Source organism: Phaseolus vulgaris, chromosome 3 (genome assembly GCF_000499845.2).
Source record: "Phaseolus vulgaris cultivar G19833 chromosome 3, P. vulgaris v2.0, whole genome shotgun sequence".
NCBI lineage: Eukaryota > Viridiplantae > Streptophyta > Magnoliopsida > Fabales > Fabaceae > Phaseolus > Phaseolus vulgaris.
This window is the reverse complement of record NC_023757.2, coordinates 31,679,413-31,685,063: the sequence shown is the minus strand read 5'-3', so window position 1 is coordinate 31,685,063 and position 5,651 is coordinate 31,679,413. Positions and strand designations below refer to the sequence as shown.

At 36.4% G+C, this 5,651-nt stretch overlaps 1 pseudogene; it reads right to left on the bottom strand.

Annotated features, from left to right (window-relative positions):
• Positions 1–268: 268 nt before the first annotated feature.
• On the bottom strand, positions 269–3,806 carry LOC137805867 (uncharacterized; annotated as a pseudogene).
• Between the last annotated feature and the right edge of the window lie 1,845 nt (positions 3,807–5,651).

The following is a 5,651-nucleotide window of genomic DNA, read 5'->3' as shown; positions in this document are numbered from 1 at the left end:
AGTTTGTCGAATATTGACAAACTGCTGCCAAGTTTCTTCATCAATGGATGCATATTTTGCACAAGGATTTTCTTCTTTCCTTTTCCCATATATATAATCTGTTGTCAATTTTGATTTAAACTGACGAAACTTGACACCCACATCTGAAAGAACCTTCGCTTTCAAGGTTTCCACATTCGAGATGTTGTAATGTGTCTACATTGTTTGAAAGAATTAGTTCATAAACAAAAACAAAGTATAAAAGAACTTTAGATTTAGCAAAGTAAAAACAGTTACATACCAGAATATCTTGCCAAATCATGTTTTTCTCGTGGTCAGTCACGTGATCCCAGGACTGAGTTAAGATAGAGATCCTTTCACGAGAAAGTACTCCGAGATAACTCCTATATTTCTTTGCATGTTGCCCAGTGGGCACACCAGTGTGGATATCAATAGACAAAGGTATTTTGTCATCTTTAGTTATCTTCTTAAACATATTCTTCAATCTTGTAGGTCCTCTACCAGTTTTTGAATGGGAAACTTTATCATCTGCCATGTTCCTGTTATCAAAAAAATATAATAAGCATCAAGAATATGAAATATAATGAAAATGAAATATATTGTAAAACTAAACATGAATCACATGTACATACAAATATATATTCCTTCATCATGATCATTTCGAGTTGCATGTACAACATCAGCAACATCCTCGTACTCTTTATTGATGGTCGTTCTTGTAAGTGATTCAATCTCACAAATGTCATTGTTTGTATCTTCTGGGTCATTATGTTGTTTTTTTCCATGTAGCACAACAGACCAGTGGTCAGACGTAGGATCTTGGATATAGAAAACTTGGGAAGCTTGATGTGCCATTATAAATGGTTCGTCATGATAACCTATCTTTCGAAAGTCAACCAAAGTCATTCCTGATTCATCAACTTTGACACCAGTCTTATTGTCAACCCACTTGCATTTGAAAACAGGTACAATAAACTTGGTATAATTAACTTCCCAAATCTCTACTATGACGCCATAATAAGGCATTGATCCCACAACAGGATTTTGATCCTTTGCAGTTGAAAACTGCATAGACTCTGCCTCTAAGGTGACTCCGCTATTTTGCACTGTACTCCTATCATCTCGAGACTTTGTGTAAAACAAACAACCATTTACTTCATAGCCAGAACAACATAAAACATCAAATTTGAGACCGTTTGCAAGCCATGTTAATGTTTCATATGCTGATGGATCATTCATTATTTGTTGCTTAAACCATGACATGAAAGTTTTGTTATGCTCAATTAACACCCATTTTTCTAATTGTCTTGGATTTTTATATTTGACAATGTCTTTGTGTGTATCTAAGTATGGTAACACCTCATCAGTGTTATTCAAGATATACAAGTGTGCTTGCAGAACCTCTTCTCTAGATTTGCTTATGACATGTACACCTCTTGAAGATTTACTTATGAATCTACGAGAGTGCCAACCTTTTTCAGGAACTCCTATACATTTGGCTTTTGACATGTACTCAGAACAAAACTCAATAGATTCTTCTGAAATGTATCTTTCAATAATGGAAGCTTCTGGACGACATTGATTCTTCACATATCCCTTCAAAATCTTCATGTATCGTTCAACTGGATACATCCATCGCATATAAACTGGCACACACAATCTGATTTCTCTTACAAGATGAACAACCAAGTGTACCATAATATCAAAAAAAGATGGAGGAAAAAACATCTCGAGTTGACACAAGATAACAATTATTTCTTCTTCAAGTTCATCCAACTTCTGAGAGTCAATCTCTTTACTACATATGGAATTGAAAAATGAACATAGTCGAGTGATTGTATGCCTAACATTTTTGGGCAAGATTCCACGAATAGCCACTGGTAATAATTGTTGCATTAGAACGTGACAATCATGTGACTTTAAGCCAATTAGTTTCAAATCATTCATAGATACAAGACTCTTCACATTTGAAGAGTAGCCTTATGTACCTTAACACCTTTAAGACATTCACAAAAACTTGTTTTCTCTTTCTTTGACAAAGTGTAACACGCTGCAGGCAAGTATGTACGTTTACCAACTTCTCTCGGTGCCAATTCCTCTCGTATATTCATTTCAATCAAATCTAGACGTGCATTCACACCATCCTTTGATTTGCCTTTAATGTTCAGAAGTGTTCCTATTAGACTGTCACACACATTCTTCTCTACGTGCATTACATCTAGACAGTGTCTAACATCCAACTTACACCAATACGGAAGATCAAAAAAGATTGATCTCTTCTTCCATATTTCACTCACCGTTTGCTTCTTCTTCATTTTTCCAAAAGTCACATTAACATTTTTTATTTTTTCATAAATTTCAACACCACTTAAGGGAGTGGGACAAATTTCATGTTCTTGGTATCCGTTAAAAGCTTTTTTCAATCGACGATATGGATGATATTTCTTTAGAAATCTACGATGCCCAAGATACACGGTTTTTCTTCCATGTTTCAACTGCTCATAAGATGTCTTGTCTTGACATATTGGACATGCTCTATGGCCTTTCACACTATAACCTGACAAGTTCCCATATGCAGGGAAGTCATTGATAGTACAAAACAACATCGCATGCAATCGGAAAGATTCATTCTTAAACGCGTCAAACACATCAACCCCTTCATTCCACAATAATTTCAAATCTTCAATCAATGGATTAAGATAAACATCTATGTCATTTCCAGGTTGTTTTGGACCAGAGATCATCATAGATAACATCATGTATTTGCGCTTCATACACAACGCAGGAGGTAAGTTGTAAATCACTAACAAAACGGGCCATGAACTATGATTACTACTTAAATTTCCAAAAGGATTCATTCCATCAGTTGCCAATCCAAGTCTTAAGTTTCTTGATTCTTTTCCAAATTCAGGAAATTCTTTATCAATATTCTTCCACTGCAAAGAATCAGCAGGATGACGAAGTAATCCATCACATTTTCTATTATATGCATGCCACCTAAGGTTTTTAGCGTCATTTGCATTTGCAAACAAACGCTTAAGCCTTGGAATTATCGAAAGATACCAAACAACCTTAGCAGGAGGACCTTCCTTTGTCAATTCATCAATTTCATCATTCTGACCAACCTTAACCTTATAGCGTGACAAACCACACTTGGGACATTTTCTTAAATCTTCATACTCATTTCTGTATAAAATACAATCGTTAGGACATGAATGTATTTTTCTATACTCCATACTCATTGGACAAAGTATTTTTTTTGCCTCATAATTTCGATTGGGCAGGGTATTTCCTTCTGGAAGCATGTCCTTAAGCAATTGAAGCAATTCTGTAAAACTTTTGTCAGTCCATCCATTCATTGCCTTCAAATTCATCAACCTTAACACTGCTGATAATCGTGTGAAGTTAGTTGAACCAGAATACAAAGGAGTCTCTGCATCATTAGACATATTTTCAAAAACTACATTAGCAAATGATTCTGCTCCCACATCACGAATCATGTCTTCTAATCTATCATCCATTGAGAAATGAACTTCCTCCGAACCTCCGTGCACACTTGGCAAGTCTAACAATTCACCATGCCACGTCCATGTTGTATAACTTTTCAAAAATCCATCACACAAAAGATGTTCTCTAATTTCAGAAACAGTCAATATCTTTCCATTTAAACAATTGATACAAGGGCACCTTATCCTTACTCCATTCTTATAACTAACGGCATTATGTTATGCGAATTGTATGAACTCTTCCACCCCTTTTTCGTAAGTATCACTTATTCGTGGTGTATTAATCCAACTCCGATCCATAGAACTGCTAAACTAAGAACCAATACTTTCAATATGTAATCATGAAAAAATAAAACAAAAATGCCGAAGGTCGGACACCTCCGGACTCAGAACCAATGCGTTCAATATGTCAAAACAATATATAATCATTGAAAATTAAATCAAAACTGCCGAAGGTCGGACACCTCTGGACTCAGAATAAATTCGTTCAATATATGCAATCAATATCTAATCATGAAAAACTAAATTCAGATTGCCAAAGGTCGGACACCCTCGGACTCAGACTTAGTACATTCAATATATAAAATCAATATCTAAATCAGAACAAACACTCTCAAAATATAATAAATCAAAATTTAATACATAATTAAATAATAAATAAACATATACTAACCTCAAAATATAAACACTGGTCGCAGGGGTAGAGCAAGATGGCGCTGGTGCTGAGCGGGGCGGCGCTGGTTGCAGGGTTGTGGCAGCGTGAGGCCACGCTGGTCACAGGGGGCCGCGGGTGAGCTCTAGTCGCGGCAAAGCAAGGCGCGTGCGAGGCTAGGCGGCGCGGGTGAGTGCTAATCGCGGCAGGGCACGCGCGAGGCTAGGGCGCACGCGAGTCTAGGGTGGCGCGGGGAGCTGGGGCGGCGCGGGGAGCTGGGGCGGCGCGGGGAGCTGGGCCGGCACGGAGCGCACAGGGGCGCGCGAGTAGTAGGGGCGTGCGAGTAGCAGGGGCGGCGCGGTGGTTGTCGGTGTGAGCGCGAGGTCTAGGGTGGAGAGCTAGGTCGCGCGGGCGGTGGAGCGGCGACACTGGCGGTGGCGTGAAGGTACTGTGTGCGGGTGAGAATGAGAGAAAGAGGGAAACTGGAATGTGAAAATGAAGAGAGGGAAGGCGCGCTGGTAAGGGAAAAATTAAAAAAACAACTCACTTTTAACGACGGTTCTGGGAGAACCGTAGCGAAAAAACCTACTTTTAACGACGGTTCAGTAGGGAACCGTCGTTAAAACCTCCTCATCCACATTTAACGACGGTTCAAGCTATAACTGTCGTTAAAAAGCCAAAAAAAATTCAATATATTTACGAAACTGCCACCGCCTCGCTTATTACGATGGTTCTTTTCTAACCGTCTTTAAAGGGAGTCGTTAATGAAGTTTTTTGTACTAGTGTGAGTAGTGTATTTTAACTTAAAAAATATCAGAAATAAATTCATTCATCTTTTAAACAACTTGTGCACAAATATTTATACTTTTTTTCCTTAAAACAAAGATAAAATTTTAATATCATTCAATCAATCAATAAATAAATCAAATTTAATTATCTATCTGCGAATTAAATTTTTATAGTAAAACACAATGTGAACCACTATATAAATTTGTAATATTTCAGACTCCAGTCATTATCCTGCTTCAAAACTCGTGTAAAATTATCACTTAGTTGAACAAAAACTTTTGCTACCATTATTGGGAAAAATGGCAAAAAATAGGGATTCAAGAGGGAACATTCAATACAAAATACATAATGGAGAAAACAATGGATATAAGAATTTGATATAGTTTGACACATTTCTACCATATCATCCAAACAAATATTTCAGTATCACAATTAATGGACATAAATTTAAAGTGTTTTGAGTTAGAGGTAATATCACCATTTCTTATAAGTTTTACTTCTAATTCATTGATGTTAAATCTCTCTATAGTATCTTAACAAAGTCTCAATAGAAAAAATTATTTTTCAATTATTTAAAATTATCTCATATAGAAATAAATTTGCATAATTTTTAATTAATTATTCTTAAAAATTTATTTTTAACTAATCCAATGAGTTAATTTTAGTTATGGACAAGTGAATTTTATTTTATTTTTCTTATTTTT